This window comes from Salmo salar, chromosome 01 (genome assembly GCF_965601325.2).
Source record: "Salmo salar chromosome 01, fSalSal1, whole genome shotgun sequence".
NCBI lineage: Eukaryota > Metazoa > Chordata > Actinopteri > Salmoniformes > Salmonidae > Salmo > Salmo salar.
Window position 1 is genome coordinate 48,540,235 of NC_138291.1, and position 18,209 is coordinate 48,558,443.

An 18,209-nucleotide genomic window follows, 5' to 3' on the forward strand; every position below is an offset into this window, starting at 1 on the left:
TTCTCCTCCATCAAACTTGACATTTGCTACTATGCATTTGGGCAGGTACTCCAATGGTGGCGAGCTTTACACCAGTCCACCCAATGCTTGGCATTGCGCATGGTGATCTTGGGGTTGTGTGCGGCTGTTCGGCCATGGAAACCCATTTAATGAAGCTACTGATGAACAGTTCTTGTGCTGACGTTGCTTTCAGAGGCAATTTGGAACTCGGTAGTGAGTGGCTTGGGTTTTGCTCTGACATGCACTGTCAACTGTGGGACCTTATATAGACGTGTGCCTTTACAGGTGTGTACCTTTACAAATCATGTCCAATCAATTGAATTTACCACAGGTGGACTCCAATCAAGTCGTAGAAACATCTGAAGGATGATCAATGGTAACAGGACACACCCGAGCTCAATTTCGAGTCTTATAGCAAAATAAGGTACTTATGTAAATACGTTTTTTTTTTTTATACATCTGCAAAAAAATCTAAAAAGCTGTTTTTCGCTTTGTCATTATGGGGTATTGTGTGTAGAATGATGAGGAAACATTTGTATTTAATACATTTTAAAATAAGGCTGTAACGTAACAAAATGTGGAAAAAGTCACGAGGTCTGAATACTTTCCGAATGCACTGTACTTTGTGTATTTCATATTTTATATTTCTTATTTTTATTTCTTGTGTACTTTTTTCTAGTAGTACATTATTATTGATTATTGCATTGTTGGGTTTTGAGTTTGCAAGAAAGGCATTTCACTGTGCTTGTGCATGTGACATTAAAACTTGAAAATGTCAGCAACGGGTGTGGCTGAAATAGGCTACTTTTGTATATATGGTGTATGTGCTAATGGTCTAGTAGTTGCTATAGACAGAAATTAGAGTAGGGAGGTAGGTCGGGGAGGATGGGTGGGCGTATACTGCGACCGCCTACCAATCCAAAAGTTGTGTGTTCGAGTCGCGGACAACTAGCATTAACCCTAAACTTCTAACCACCTACGTAAATTCTCCCTGTAATTCTCCTTTGTTGTTACAGTGCAACAAGCAACCTGGTCTCAGAGAAGGACATATTTAACCTTTATTTAACTAGGCAAGTCAGTTAAGAACAAATTATTATTTACAATGAGGGCCTACCCCGGCCAACGCTGGGACAATTGTGCGCCGCCCTATGGGACTCCCAATCACGACTGGATGTGACGCAGCCTGGATTTGAACCGGGACTGCAGTGATGCCTCTTGCACTGAGATGCAGTGCCTTAGACCACTGCGCCACTCGTGAGCCCATTTAATACTACACGTCCTCCAAGATGTATGATGTTACATTATCCAGTTGGCACGCTATTGTACGTCCGGGTAAGACGTATGATACTACGTCCTCTAATTCGTATGATATTGTACAGAAGGGGTCATAGCTTAAACCATGCAACTACACTCTCTAGAGCCGGAGGGGTCATTGTGAGAAGTCACGTCCTGTCTTGTGAGGACCACTGTATTTTTCTCTTTGTTTTTTCAACTGACGTCCTCTGCTCTGGTCTTGCAGCGTCGCTGCGTTGGTGATTAGCGCACGTTTGTTTAATCAGGAAAACCGACAGTTCGTTCGACCCTGGGATGGCAAACCGACCAACGGTCATAATTCCTCGTTTTTCTTCTCCTTTGCTCCGTGGGCAAAAGAGAGGGATGAACCAGTGGGCTTGTTGGAGGTCCCTGGCTGAAGCAGTTTTGTGGGACAAGTTTTGCGGGACAGTCATAGGTGAATGATTATGATCGGCATTGACGTGACTTGAGTATCCTCGTAACTGACTGACTGCTCTTTTTACTGCTGAACTATCACGGGTAGGATATATCAGAGGTCAAACATGCTGCCACGGAGCCTCGGGGGCGGGATGCGTGTTTGACAAGGGATCACGACGGCCCAATAGAAATCATAAACCATGTTTTTTCATTGTGTCAATTAGATTGAATGTCATTATAAGGCAGTATTTGGTGTTCTACAGTAGTGGTGTTGTGTTTCACCTTTTAACAAGAATATGACTAATAGTCCTGGGTTCACATAGTATTTTCTTTCAAATATTTGATTGAGCCTGCATGGAGTGCCAGACGAACAGGGTTTACACCTTTGGGGATATTCTGTTTCTTCTATAGCTCCAGACAAGCTCAATCAAGAGCAACCAAATGTTTTTCCGAAAGAAAACAAACACTATTTGAACCCAGGCCCATATTCAGGTCTCTACATAACTTTATTAGTTATATGTTTATATGCAACGTTCTGAACATTTCACCTTACTGAACACAACACTGATGGCCCAAAACCACAAGGTGTGGTGGGAAAGGATGATGAAATGATAATGATGATGACATCGTATGGGTCAGACTGAGGTTGTAACTGAAAAAAACATTTGAAAAAGTCACACTGCAATATCCAGGCATGAGGAGGAGTTGCCTGAGCGCATTGTGGGAGGCAGTTAATGTAAGCCATGGATGTTCATCAGTAGATTCATCATGTCTAAAATTCTTTGGGAGTCTTCTTACTGGCAGGCCTCATTTATAAACTGACGACTGTGCGGATTTTACACAATGTGGGCTGTGACCGCTTCCCTTTAATGCAGTTTTGCAAAGCAACCAATTGCGGTTTAGCAACTTTCTAGTGTTGCTCATGATTTAGATACGGTATGAGTCAAAAGTTGGACACACCTACTTTTTCTTTATTTTTGCTATTTTATACATTGTAGAATAATAGTGAAGACATCAAAACATTGAAATAACACATATGGAACCATGTAGTAACCCAAAAACTTTTGAACAAACCAAAATATATTTCAGATTTGAGATTCTTCAAAGTAGCCACCCTTTGCCTTGATAACAGCTTTGCACACTTTTGGCATTCTCTCAACCAGCTTCATAAGGTAGTCACCTGGAATGCATTTCAATTAAAAAGTGTGCCTTGTTAAAAGTTCATATGTGGAATTTCTTTCCTTGACTACCACAGCATTCTGTAGCGATATGCCATGTTTTTCCAACAGAACAATGAACCAAAACACACCTCCAGGGTGTGTAGGGGCTATTTGACCAAGGAGAGTGATGGAGTGCTGCATCAGATGACCTGGTCTCCACAATCACCCAACCTCAAACCAATTGAGATGGTTTGGGATGAGTTAGACCGCAGAGGGAAGAAAAAGCAGCCAACAAGTGCTCAGCATATGTGGGAACTCCTTCAAGAACTCCTTCAATGTCAAGCGTGTGCAAAGCTGTCATCAAGGCAAAGGGTGGCTACTTTGAAGAATCTCAAATATAACATTTCTTTTGATTTGTTTAACACTTTTTTGGTTACTACTTGATTCCATATGTGTTATTTCATAGTGTTGATGTCTTCAGTATTATTCTACAATGTAGAAAATAGTAAAAATAAAGATAAAACGTGGAATGAGTAGTTGTGTCCAAACTTTTGACTTGTACTGTATATATAGTGTATGTAATGCATTGGAAAATGTAATTAATGCATTTGAAAAACATTCTGAAATACATTTTAGAATATATTTCCACATGTATTTATCTATATATTTAAAAATGTATTCGGAAATGTTTAATAAAATATATTACAACATTCATTTAAATGTATTCTGTAAGAAATATTTTAATTAAAATGCATGGCAAATATAAAAGTAGACCAAATCATATTGTCACAAAAAGGTGCTTGTCTCCACAATTAAATCTAATTACAATTTAAATTAAACACAACATAACTCATTAACTGGTGTGATAATCCATTTCACGGGAGGCCAAAAAGCACTATGAAAAGCCACGCCCCCAACAAGCCATGCTTCCAAGTCTTCTAATAGGATGCCACTGCTACAATATACACTGAGTATACAAAACATTAGCAACACCTGCTCTTTCCATGACATAGACTGACCAGGTAAATCCAGGTATGATCCTTTATTGATGTCACTTGTTAAATACACTTCAATCAGTGTAGATGAAACATGTTAAAGAAGGATTTTTAAGCCTTGAGACAATTGAGACATGGATTGTGTATGTGTTCCATTCAGAGGTGAATGGGCAAGACAAAATATTTAAGTGCCTTTGAACGGGGTATGGTAATAGGTGCCAGGCACACCGGTTTGAGTGTTAAGAACTGCAACGCTGCTGAGTTTTTCATGCTCAACAGTTTCCTGTGGGTATCAAGAATGGTCCAACACCTAAACGGCATCAAGCCAACTTAACACAACTGTTGGAGTCAACATGGGCCAGCATCCCTGTGGAATGCTTTCTAACCCTTGTAGAGTCCATGCCCTGATGAATTGAGGCTGTTCTGAGGGTAAAAGGGGGTGATTCCTAATTCGGCTTCTTAAATTACTCTACGTATTGATACATGGAAATCATTTTTGGGGCCACCAAGCCAAAACTTTGGCAGTGATATCATTTAAAATGTGTTGAATAAAAAATCACTTTTGATTTCACCTAATTTTAACAAACTTCATAAAAACCAACCATCTAATGAGTGAACATGTAGTTATTCTGAAACATTCCTGCATTCTGAGTGTAGTTTTGACATGGCCAGATCAACAGTTGGGGCAATAGAATACATAATAATATAATACGCATATAGATTAAGTTTACCATTTTTAACAGATTGACCAATGGTGTTTATATAAATAGTGAAGAGAATAGGTCCCAAAATCAACCCTTGTGGTACACCATTATTTACATCATGAAATTCAGACTTAACCACATCAATCACGATGACCTGTCTGAACTCAGGCGTATTGAGGACAACTTATTCAATAAAATAGCATGATTAACAGTATCAAAAGCTTTTGACAGATCCACAAACAAAGCACCACATTCAATCTTAGTGTTTAAAGCATTGAAAAGATCATTAAAAACTAAAGTGGTTGCTGTATGCCCAGGCCTAAAACCTGATTGGTTTACATTCAAAATACATTAATTAGACAAAAAAGAGCAAAGTTGTACATTTACCAAGGATTCAAGAATCTTAGCTAGACAAGGAAGCCTTGAAATAGGGTGATAATTATTAAGATTACCACTACCTCCTTATGGAATGGCAGCACAAGAGCTGATTTCCATACTTTTGGAATATTTCCTGATAACAATGTTAAATAAATAATGTGGGTTATAGAGCCAACAATAATGGGCGCAGCACACTTAATCCAATACTGTGATCCAATTGCTCGGACTCTGTGGATTTCTTGTTGTCTATTGCTAGAAAAGCATCCAGGACTTATTTTTTCTGTAAATAGCCTAAAATAAAAGCTTTCACTATAATTTCTCTGATCATTCAGCAAGTTTCCCCTATCAGCATCCAGCCCAATATCATTGTGAATAGCCTTAGAAGTTATTTGAAAGAGATAGCCCGCTGAAATAAAAATGGTGATTAAATGCACAAGTGATGGTGTTTTTTTCCGTAATGAGACTAGTGTCTGAATTAATTTGTTGTGGCAGAGAGGAGGAAGTAGAACCCTTCAGGGATTTGAACATTTTCCAGAATTTAGCTGGGTTCCCATTACAATCCGAAAGAGAGATAACATAATAATCAAATTTAGCCTTTCTGATTAGTCTTACATAATGTTTCCTAAGTTGCTTTAAAGCTTGCCATTCGTGGACTAAGCCTGTGTTCCTGGCCTTGACCCAAGCATCATCTCTTTTATGAATGACTTCTGATAATTCAGGAGTGTACCAGGCATTCGATTTACCTTTAACCCTTCATTTTTTGAAAGGAGCATGATTATCCACAATAGTATTGAAGACATCTTCAAAAAGGCTGAAAGCTAAGTCAGGTTCAGGGATAGCTGAAATACAATCAAGGTCACTAAAATAAAGATAATGTAAAAAAACCTGTTCACTGAAGTTTTTAGTTCCTCTTTGTGATGACACAAGGCTTAGATTTTCAAACACAAATAAATTGTCAATGGTCACACATGTCTTGGGCGAAGACACCAGTAGAAACATATCTCCCTGGTGTAGTCGTTAAGATATGATCAATCAGAGTTGTCTTTCAAATCAAATCAAACTTTTTTGCCACGTGCTGAATACAACAAGTGTAAACTTTACTGTGAAATGCTTACTTACAAGCCCTTAATCAACAGTGCAGTTCAAGAAGAAGAAAATATTTACCAAGTAGGCTAAAATAAAAAGTAATAATAAAAGTAACACACTAAGAATAACGAGGCAATATAAAGGGGGCACCGGTACCGAGTCAGTGTGCAGGGGTACAGACTAGTTAAGGTTATCTGTACATGTAGGTGGGGGCGAAGGATCTTTAGGGTTGGGCCATGTAGGCTTAGTCACCAGCTGGGTTGGTTAAAATCATTACACATGTATTTTAGATTGTCTGAAGCCTGCATTTCCCAATCATAATGTAGGTCACCCAGGATAACTTCCGATATAATAAAAGACGACAACAAACTAGTGTTGGCACAGGTTAGACGAGGGAGGACGGGTGACTCCTATGACAGTTATGGATATTTATATTTAGATATTACATTTTTCAGTAAAGAGAGAAATTATTTTTAATAAGAATGGCCACTCCACCACCTCTTCTTTTTAAAACATTTTTATTTCACCTTTATTTAACCAGGTAGGCAAGTTGAGAACAAGTTCTCATTTACAATTGCGACCTGGCCAAGATAAAGCAAAGCAGTTCGACAACATACAAAAACACAGAGTTACACATAGAGTAAAATAACATACAATCAATGATGCAGTAGAAAAAGATAAGACTATATACAATGTGAGCAAATGATGTGAGATAAGGGAGGTAAAGGCAAAAAAAGCCATGGTGGCAAAGTAAATAAAGTATAGCAAGTAAAACACTGGAATGGTAGATTTATATTTTGAAGAAAGTTCAAAGTTAAAATATAAATAATATGGTGCAAAGGAGCAAAATAAATAAAATAAATAAATACAGTAGGGGAAGAGGTAGTAGTTTGGGCTAAATTATAGATGGGCTATGTACAGGTGCAGTGATCTGGGAGCTGCTCTGATAGCTGGTGCTTAAAGCTAGTGAGGGAGATAAGTGTTTCCAGTTTCAGAGATTTTTGTAGTTCGTTCCAGTCATTGGCAACAGAGAACTGGAAGGAGAGACGACCAAAGGAGGAGTTGGCTTTAGGGGTGACCAGAGAGATATACCTGCTGGAGCGCGTGCTACAGGTGGGTGCTGCTATGGTAACCAGTGAGCGGAGATAAGGGGGGACTTTACCTAGCAGGGTCTTGTAGATGACCTGGAGCCAATGTGTTTGGCGACGATTATGAAGCGAAGGCCAGCCAACGAGAGCGTACAGGTCGCAGTGGTGGGTAGTATATGGGGCTTTGGTGACAAAACGGATGGCACTGTGATAGACTGCATCCAGCTTGTTGAGTAGGGTATTGGAGGCTATATTGTAAATGACATCGCCGAAGTCGAGGATTGGTAGGATGGTCAGTTTTACGAGGGTATGTTTGGCAGCATGAGTGAAGGATGATTTGTTGCAAAATAGGAAGCCAATTCTAGATTTAACTTTGGGTTGGAGATGATTGATGTGAGTCTGGAAGGAGAGTTTACAGTCTAACCAGACACCTAGGTATTTGTAGTTGTCCACAAATTCTAGTCAGAACCGTCCAGAGAAGTGATGCTGGACAGGCGGGCAGGTGCAGGCAGCGATCGGTTGAAGAGCATGCATTTAGTTTTACTTGTGTTTAGGAGCAGTTGTAGACCATGGAAGGAGAGTTGAATGGCATTGAAGCTCGTCTGGAGGGTTGTTAACACAGTGTCCAAAGAAGGGCCAGAAGTATACAGAATGGTGTCGTCTGCGTAGAGGTGGATCAGAGATTCACCAGCAGCAAGAGCGACATCATTGATGTATACAGAGAAAAGAGTTGGCCCAAGAATTGAACCCTGTGGTACCCCCATAGAGACTGCCAGAGGTCCGGACAGCAGGCCCTCCGATTTGACACACTGAACTCTATCAGAGAAGTAGTTGGTGAACCAGGCGACGCAATCGTTTGAGAAACCAAGGCTACTGAGTCTGCCGATGAGGATGTGGTGATTGACGGAGTCGAAAGCCTTGGCCAGGTCAATGAATACGTCTGCACAGTATTGTTTCTTATCGATGGCGGTTATGATGTCGTTTAGGACCTTGAGCGTGGCTGAGGTGCACCCATGACCAGCTCTGAAACCAGATTGCATAGCAGAGAGGGTGCGGTGGGATTCGAAATGGTCGGTAATCTGTTTGTTGACTTGGCTTTCGAAGACCTTAGAAAGGCAGGGTAGGATGGATATAGGTCTGTAGCAATTTGGGTCAAGAGTGTCACCTCCTTTGAAGAGGGGGATGACAGCAGCTGCTTTCCAATCTATGGGAATCTCAGACGACACGAAAGAGAGGTTGAACAGGCTAGTAATAGGGGTTGCAATAATTTCGGCAGATAATTTTAGAAAGAAAGGGTCCAGATTGTCAAGCCCTGCTGATTTGTAGGGGTCCAGATTTTGCAGCTCTTTCAGAACATCAGCTGAATGGATTTGGGAGAAGGAGAAATGGGGGAGGCTTGGGCGAGTAGCTGTGGGGGGTGCAGTGCTGTTGAATGCAGTAGGGGTAGTTAGGTGGAAAGCATGGCCAGCCGTAGAAAAATGCTTATTGAAATTCTCAATTATAGTGGGCTTATCGGTGGTGACAGAGTTTCCTATCCTCAGTGCAGTGGGCAGTTGGGAGGAGGTGTTCTTATTCTCCACGGAATTTACAATGTCCCAGAAATGTTTAGAGTTTGAGTTGCAGGAAGCAAATTTCTGTTTGAAAAAGCTAGCCTTGGCGTTTCTAACTGCCTGTGTGTATTGGTTTCTAACTTCCCTGAAAAGTTGCATATCGCGGGGGCAGTTCGATGCTGGTTAAGGGCAGTCAAGTCTGGGGAGAACCAAGGGCTATATCTGTTCCTGGTTCTAAATTTCTTGAAAGGGGCATGCTTATTTAAGATGGTGAGGAAGGCATTTAAAAAAAATAACCAGGCATCCTCTACTGAAGGGATGAGGTCAATATCCTTCCAGGATACCAGGGCCAGGTCGATTAGAAAGGCTTGCTCGTTGAAATGTTTCAGGGACCGTTTGACAGTGATGAGTGGAGGTCGTTTGACCGCTGACCCATTACGGGTGCAGGCAATGAGGCAGTGATCGCTGAGATCTTGGTTGAAAACAGCAGAGGTGTATTTAGAGGGCACGTTGGTTAGGATGATATCTATGAGGGTGCCAGTGTTTGCGGCTTTGGGGTTGTACCTGGTGGGTTCATTAATAATGTGTGTGAGATTGAGGGCATCAAGCTTGGATTGTAGGATGGCTGGGGTGTTAAGCATGTCCCAGTTTAGGTCACCTAGTAGCACAAGCTCTGAAGATTGATGGGGGGCAATTAGTTCACATATGGTGTCCAGAGCACAGCTAGGGGCCGAGGGGGGTCTATAGCAGGCGGCGACGGTGAGAGACTTGTTTTTGGAGAGGTGGATTTTTAAAAGTAGAAGTTCAAATTGTTTGGGTACAGACCTGGATAGCAGGACAGAACTCTGCAGGCTATCTCTGCAGTAGATTGCAACACCGCCCCCTTTGGTCGTTCTATCTTGTCTGAAAACGTTGTAGTTAGGGATGAAGATTTCAGAGTTTTTGGTGGACTTCCTATGCCAAGATTCAGACACAGCTAGGACATCCGGGTTGGCAGAGTGTGCTAAAGCAGTGAATAAAACAAACTTAGGGAGGAGGCTTCTAATGTTAACATGCATGAAACCAAGGTTATTACGGTTACAGAAGTCATCAAAAGAGAGCGCCTGGGGAGTAGGAGTGGAGCCAGGCACTGCAGGGCCTGGATTTACCTCTACATCCCCAGAGGAGCAGAGAAGAATGAGTATGAGGGTACGGCTAAAAGCTATAAGAATTGGTTGTCTGTGACATCCAGAATAGAGAGAAAAAGGAGCAGGTTTCTGGGGGCGATAAAATAGCTTCAAGGTATAATTTACAGACAAAGGTATGGTGGGATGTGAATACAGAGGAGGTAAACCTAGGCATTTAGTGATTATGAGAGAGATATTGTCTCTAGAAACATCATTGAAACCAGAAGATGTCATAGCATGTGTGGGTGGAGGAACTGAGAGGTTGGATAAGGTATAATGAGCAGGGCTAGAGGCTCTACAGTGAAATAAGCCAATAAACACTTACCAGAACAGCAATGGACATTGCATATTGACATTAAGGAGAGGCATGCTTAGCCGAGTGATCAAAGGGTCCAGTGAGATTCAGACAGCTAGCCGGGCCATAGGTAGCAAGCTGGTGGAAGATGGAGGGAGGTCTGTTTTTAACCACCTCGTGCATTTCCGTCTATGGGTTAGTGGGGTTCCGTGTGGAAGGGGGGACCTGTCCAAGTTGGCAAAATAGTTAGTTATAGTGGCCCAAGAAAAGTGTCCGATAGACCTATTCAGATCGCAGCCGATAAGACAGCTAACGATTAGCCGGCCGCAGATGGGTGATCAGGTTACGTCGCGACGGAGGGGCCAGTTGGATAACTCCCTCGGGCAGATAACGTCGGTGGTCCAGTCGTGAAGGCCCGATGGGGCTCCGCATCGGCAGTAAAACGGGTCAGGAAAGGTGATTGTAGCCCAGGAGACACTTCAGCTGGCTAGCTCAGGAAAAGCCCACGAGTGGCTGACGGAACTCTTCAGCTGGCTAGCTCCGGAATAATGTGTGTTAATTCCGGGACCGGCGTTGCCAATAGTCACTCAGGTAGCAGCTAGTTAGCTGCAAGATCCAGGTGTAAATGTCCAGAGCCTGCGGTAGAAATCGGGGAAAGGAGAGAGAATAGGTCCGGTATGCTCTGGTCTGAGTCGCGCTGTACAAAACCTGGCGATAGCTTTTCGAGCTAATGGATAGCTGCGGACAGCGAACCGTGGCTAGCTGAACTCCAACGTTAGCCAGTGAAAATGGCTAACCTCTGGCTAGCTTCTGTTGTGGATTTCAGATGAGGTAAATAATACTTTATTTTTTAAATTGGTAAGGCGGGTTGCAGGAGAGTGCTTTGAGGTTGAGTTTTTAGAAGAAAAAAATGTAAAAAGATATGTGAAGAAAAATATGTAAATATATATATACACGGGACACGACAAGAGGAGGGTAAAGGACGTCTGAACTGCTACGCCATCTTGGAATATAGTATAATAATAGTATATGGGGCTTTGGTGACAAAACGGATGGCACTGTGATAGACTGCATCCAATTTGCTGAGTAGAGTGTTGGAGGCTATTTTGTAAATGACATCTCCGAAGTCAAGGATTGGTAGGATAGTCAGTTTTACGAGGGTATGTTTGGCAGCATGAGTGAAGGATGCTTTGTTGCGAAATAGGAAGCCGATTCTAGATTACATTTTGGATTGGAGATGCTTAATGTGAATCTGTAAGGAGAGTTTACAGTCTAACCAATACAAAAAAATACAAAAAATAAAAATGCATGAAATGAAATGTATGAAATGTATGCATTCACTACTGTAAGTCGCTCTGGATAAGAGCGTCTGCTAAAATGACTAAAATGTAAATGTAAAATGTAACCAGACACCTAGGTATTTGTAGTTGTCCACATATTCTAAGTCATAACCGTCCAGAGTAGTGATGCTGGACGGGCGGGCAGGTGTGGGCAGCGATCGGTTGAAGAGCATGCATTTAGCTTTACTTGCATTTAAGAGCAGTTGGAGGCCACGGAAGGAGAGTTGTATGGCATTGAAGCTCGTCTGGAGGTTAGTTCACACAGTGTCCAAAGAAGGGCCAGAAGTAAACAAAATGGTGTCGTCTGCGTAGAGGTGGATCAGAGGATCACCAGCAGCAAGAGCGACAACATTGATGTATACAGAGAAACGAGTCGGCCCGAGAATTGAAACCTGTGGCACCCCCATAGAGACTGCCAGAGGTCCGGACAACAGGCCCTCCGATTTGACACACTGAACTCTGTCTGAGAAGTAGTTGGTGAACCAGGCGAGGCAGTCATCTGCCGATAAGAATATGGTGATTGACAGAGTCGAAAGCCTTGGCCAGGTTGATGAATACACCTGCACAGTACTGTCTCTTATTGATGGCGGTTATAATATCGTTTAGGACCTTGAGAGTGGCTGAGGTGCACCCATGACCAGCTCGGAAACCAGATTGCATAGCGGAGAAGGTACGGTGGGATTCGAAATGGTCGGTGATCTGTTTGTTAACTTGGCTTTCTGTAAGGGGTTTAACTGGCGGCAGAGAAGTCAGACGCAGGAGAGAAATAACTGTGTTTCCAACGGCACAGTTTATTACAAAAAACCCACCAGAAAACATAATAATAAAAATCAATGGGTAAACATAACCCGACGCACACCAGTACAGACGTACATTTACATTTTACATTTTAGTCATTTAGCAGACGCTCTTATCCAGAGCGACTTACAGTAGTGAATACATTTCATACATTTTTTTTCCTCCGTACTGGTCCCCCGTGGGAATCGAACCCACAACCCTGGCGTTGCAAACACCATGCTCTACCAACTGAGCCACACGGGACCGTACACACGTACACAAACACTTACAATAAACAATCTCCGACAAGGACATGAGGGGAAACAGAGGGTTAAATACACAACATGTAATTGATGGGATTGGAACCAGGTGTGAAGGAAGACAATACAAAACCAATGGAAAATGAAAAATGGATCAGTGATGGCTAGAAGGTCGGTGACGTCGACCGCCGAACACCGCCAGAACAAGGAGAGGGACGCCCGACGTCTCGAATCCAGTATGGAACGAACAGAGTACGCCGGGGCCCCCTCTATGTCCAGAGGGGGCAGAGGAACCTCCCGCACCTCAGACTCCTGGAGCGGGCTAGGCACCACCGGCCTGAGGAGAGACACATGGAACGAGGGGTTAATGCGGTAATCGGGGGTAAGCTGTAACCTGTAACATACCTCGTTCACTCTCCTCAGGACTTTAAATGGCCCCACAAACCACGGACCCAGCTTCCGACAGGGCAGGCGGAGGGGCAGGTTTCGGGTTGAGAGCCAGACCCGGTCCCCCGGTGCGAACACCGGGGCCTCACTGCGGTGACGGTCTGCGCCAACTTTCTAGCGCAGTACGGCGTGCTGAAGATGGACATGGGCGGCGTCCCATGTCTCCTCCGCGCGCCGGAACCAGTCGTCCACCGCAGGAGCCTCGGTCTGACTCTGATGCCAAGGAGCCAGAACCGGCTGATACCCCAATACACACTGGAAGGGAGAAAGGTTAGTGGAGGAGTGGCGGAGCGAGTTCTGGGCCATCTCTGCCCAGGGCACGAACGCTGCCCACTCCCCCGGCCGGTCCTGGCAATAAGACCTCAGAAACTTACCCACATCCTGGTTAACTCTCTCCACCTGCCCGTTACTCTCGGGGTGAAAACCTGAGGTAAGGCTGACCGAGACCCCCAGACGTTCCATGAACGCCCTCCAGACCCTCGATGTGAACTGGGGACCCCGATCAGACACTATATCCTCAGGCACCCCGTAGTGCCGGAAGACGTGTGTAAATGGAACCTCCGCAGTCTGTAAGGCCATAGGGAGACCGGGCAAAGGGAGGAGACGACCAGGGTCATGGTGTTACCCTGTGAAGGAGGAAGATCAGTCAGGAAATCCACGACAGGTGCGACCATGGCCGTTGTGGAACGGGTAAGGGTTGTAACTTACCTCTGGGCAGGTGTCTAGGAGCCTTGCACTGGGCGCACACCAAGCAGGAGGTAACATAAACCCTCACGTCCTTAGCTAAAGTGGGCCACCAGTACTTTCCACTAAGACAGCGCACCGTCAGACCGATACCAGGATGACCAGTCTCCTCGCCGCCCGGATGTACTCCAGATTGCGGTGGTCAGTCCAGATGAGAAAAGGGTGTTTAGCCCCCCCAAGCCAATGTCTCCACGCCTTCAAGGCCTTGACAACAGCCAACAGCTCCCGGTCCCCCACATCATAGTTTTGCTCTGCCAGGCTGAGCTTCTTCGAGAAGAAGGCACAGGGGCGGAGCTTCGGTGGCGTACCCGAGCGCTGAGAGAGCACCGCTCCTATCCCAGCCTCGGACGCGTCCACCTCCACTATGAATGCCAAAGAGGGATCCGGATGGGCCAACACGGGAGCCGAGGTAAACAGAGCCCTCATGTGACTAAAAGCCCTGTCTGCCTCAGCTGACCACTGCAAGCGCACCGGGCCCCCCTTCAGCAGTGAGGTAATGGGAGCCGCCAGCTGACCAAAACCCCGGATAAACCTCCGGTAGTAGTTGGCAAATCCTAAGAACCGCTGCACCTCCTTTACCGTGGTGGGAGTCGGCCAATTACGCACGGCTGCAATGTGGTCACTCTCCATCTCCACCCCTGAAGTGGAAATGCGATACCCTAGGAAGGAGACGGACTGTTGGAAGAACAGGCATTTCTCAGCCTTGATGTACAGGTCATGCTCCAACAGGCGACCAAGCACTCTCAAAATGTCATCAATATACACCACTACACCCTGCCCATGCATGTCCCTGAAAATCTCGTCTACAAAGGCTTGGAAGACTGATGGCGCATTCATCAACCCGTACGGCATGAAGAGGTACTCATAGTGCCCAGAGGTACTACTGAAAGCCGTCTTCCACTCGTCTCCCTCTCGGATATGCACCAGGTTGTAAGCGCTCCTGAGATCTAGTTTAGTGAAGAAGCGCGCCCCGTGCATTGACTCTATCCCTGTAGCTATGAGCGGTAGCGGGTAACTATACCTCACAGTGATCTGATTCAGATAGTCAATACACGGGCACAGACTCCCCTCCTTCTTCTTCACAAAAAATAAACTTGAGGAGGTGGGTGAAGTGGAGGACCGAATGTACCCCTCACGCAGGGATTCGGAGACATAGCCTTCCATAGCCTCCATCTCTGCCTGTGAGAGGGGATACACGTGACTCCTGGGAAGTGCAGCGTCTACCAGGAGGTCTATCGCACAATCGCCCCGTCAATGAGGTGGTAATTGAGTCGCCTGCTTTTTGGAGAAGGAGAGAGCCAAATCGGCATATTCAGGGGGAATGCGCACGGTGGAGACCTGGTCTAGACTCTCCACTATTGTAGCACCAACGGAAACCCCTAAACACCTACCTGAGCACTCTCGCGACCACCCTGTGAGAGCCCTCAGTGGCCAAGAAACAGTGGGGTTATGACAAGCTAACCAGGGTAGGCCCAGCACCAAGGGAAACGCAGGATTCAATAAGGAAGAGCCTAATTCTCTCCGTATGACCCCTGCGTCACCATGCCCAAAGGCGCGGTGACCTCCCTAATCAACCCTGACCCTAATGGTTGACTATCTAAGGCGTGAACGGGGAAGGGCACATCCACGGGAACAATGGGGGTCCCTAAACTATGAGCAAACGCTCTATCAATGAAATTCCCAGCCGCGCCTGAATCTACGAGCGCCTTATGCTGGGAATGCGGAGAAAACTCAGGAAAAGTGACAGACACAAACATATGTGCAACAGAGGGCTCTGGGTGAGAATGGTGCCGGCTCACCTGGGGTGATGCCAGAGCGCCCTGCCTGCTGCCTCGATTCCCAGAGGAACCAACCCGGCACCGACCGGCAGTGTGACCTCTGCGGCCACAGATGGTGCATGAGTGGGAACCCCCTCCGGTCTCCCTGCGCACCGCCCCTCCCAGCTCCATGGGTATCGGAGAGGGGGTGCGGGAGGAAGGAAACACCAGACCCTGATCTGGACGTCCGCGAGTAGCCAGCAGGTTGTCCAGCCGGATGGTCAGGTCCACCAGCTGGTTGAACGTGAGGGTGGTGTCTCTGCAGGCCAGCTCCCGACGGAAGTCCTCACGCAGACTGCAATGGTAATGGTCGATCAGGACCCTGTTGTTCCATCCCGCACCGGCAGCCAGAGTCCTAAACTCCAGGGCGAACTCCTGGACGCTCCTCGTCTCTTGCCTCAGATGGTAGAGGCGTTCTGAGCAGACCACAGTGGGCTTCTCTTTTGAGCCAAGAATAGCAGATCTAAGAGTGGAGTTCAAATGAATGGGTACAAGATCACATCTGACAACACCCCTGGTAGTATAGACAACAGTACAACAATAACACTTAGAAAGGATGGGAGGTCTTGGGTGCCCCTGGTGTAAAGGACTTCAGCATTAATATTAGTGCTAACAGGGGAAGGAAAGTGTCTCATCAAAAGCTGAAAAAGGTCAAAAATGAATTTTGAATATTTTGTTAAATACGACGTTCCGATCGCTCCCCATCAATTCTTTGACCCAAAGGGTTCCCAAAGTTCCCATAGACCTAAATCCATGTGTACAGTATATCTCCTGTTTTGGGCTAATTAATGACACTCCCTACTCAGAATTTCATGAGAAGACTTTGGCCCATGGCAACATGTTCCTGCAACCCTGCTATTCTAGTTACTGTCCTGACATGCCAAAAAGAGTTTCCAAAGAAACTTTAGTCACGACAGAACATTTTCTAGAGAAACTTTATCTGTGACAAAGACAGATTCCACAATCCAAAGAACCTCAAGAGCATAAGGTAAAATGGTGCCCTAGTAAAAAATAATTCCCTTGAAAATATTGTTCTAGGAATTGTGGGTGACGTAGTCTCATGAAACTGCCTCTGTCATAGTCAGAACCCAAATCAGGTCACACTGGGAGGGATTATGCTGGATCCACCAGGGACACAAAAAGCATGACAGGGGTGAGGGTGAAGTCAGGCAGCATGATGTTCTGTAGAACAAAGGATCTCCTCCACACAGTGTGCAACCTGGAGCTCTTTGGGTGCTTTTGATATACATGAGGTGCATTGCGGAACACTCACAATTCTTTTGGTGTGTGTGTGTGTGTGTGTGTGCATGTGGAGTGTTCTGGTGGATGCCTGCGGCTATGTTAAGTATGCAGCTCCCTCTGGATATGAGTCCAACCAGAGGGAGGGCGTTATAGCTATGGCTACAGTACAAAGACTATAGAGGAAAACTGCAAAGAACTTGGGAGCTTAAAGCACACAAACACAAAAGCACACTAAGAAATACATTTGTGGAGGCACACATAGATCATAGAAGCACATACATAAAGACACATGTGCAATGCACATTACAAACACAGACACACACAGACAAAGGCACTTGCATTCACAAGGGGCACGCATGCGCGCACACACACACACACACACACACACACACACACACACACACACACACACACACACACACACACACACACACACACACACACACACACACACACACACACACACACACACACACACACACACACACACACACACACACACACACACACACACAAACAAACAAACAAATAGACCCAAACATTGTGCTGCCGCAGCCTAAAACTGTCTCTCTCCGTTTATTTTTCTGGGGCTACCAAATCGGCTTTGGTTTGGGGGCAGAGACGGTGCCCACTCAATTATTTTATGTAATGCTGCAGGCTTTCTGGTTAGATCTCATAGAACAACTCGGTATGCTCAGGTTCAGACCAGCCAAAAGTGGAGATGAAAAGAGAGAGAAAGAAGAAAAAAAAAGATAACAGCGAGGCAGGAAAATGGGGAAGGAGAAGGACGGAAGAGACATGGTCCGTCAATCTAAACCTTTTAGATGGCTAAAACTTGTAGATGACTTGTAGATGGCTGGCATAACCATGTCCATTTAACTTTAAATAAGGTAATGATTTGAGTAATGACATTTAATTAGAGGCTAAAGTCCCTTTAAAGATACACTCTGTGACCTTAATCACAACACATTTGTAACATATTGAATTAATTGGATTCGTAACATATCACACAAAATGGATGATGTAGTACACAATTGGATGACGTAGCACACAAAAAACGGGGACCACTTTTGGCTCATAAGCAACACTTTAAAAACTACTGGCTGAAATTCTGAGAGTGTATCTTTAAACGAGTTCAGCACTACAGTACAGCCTGTCCTTATTCAAGTGGCTACTGAATGTACTTTTGAATAACGACAATAAGTGTTCAGGTTTTTGTATGGCACATTTCAATATCCCAAGGACTTCACTTCACAGTCAATCAAAGAGGAACGGTCCTTTTGAAGATACAGAAGTAGGCCTACATGCATTCAGAAAGCACTGCTGTCAGGAAATCAAAACCTCATCCACAGCATGTCAATAGAAGTATCGATGTGAAGTGAATAAACACAAATGTGTAGGAGAAGAAACTCTTAACATCTTTCCAAATCAATGCGAAGAAGAGTGGTGA

General features: G+C 44.8%; 1 pseudogene across 1 annotated transcript in view; it reads right to left on the reverse strand.

The window, feature by feature from the left end:
* The window catches only part of LOC106602899 (BRISC and BRCA1-A complex member 2-like), a 187,575-nt pseudogene that overhangs the window by 7,321 nt on the left and 162,045 nt on the right, over nucleotides 1-18,209 (reverse strand). The gene's annotated exons all lie outside the window — the stretch shown is intronic.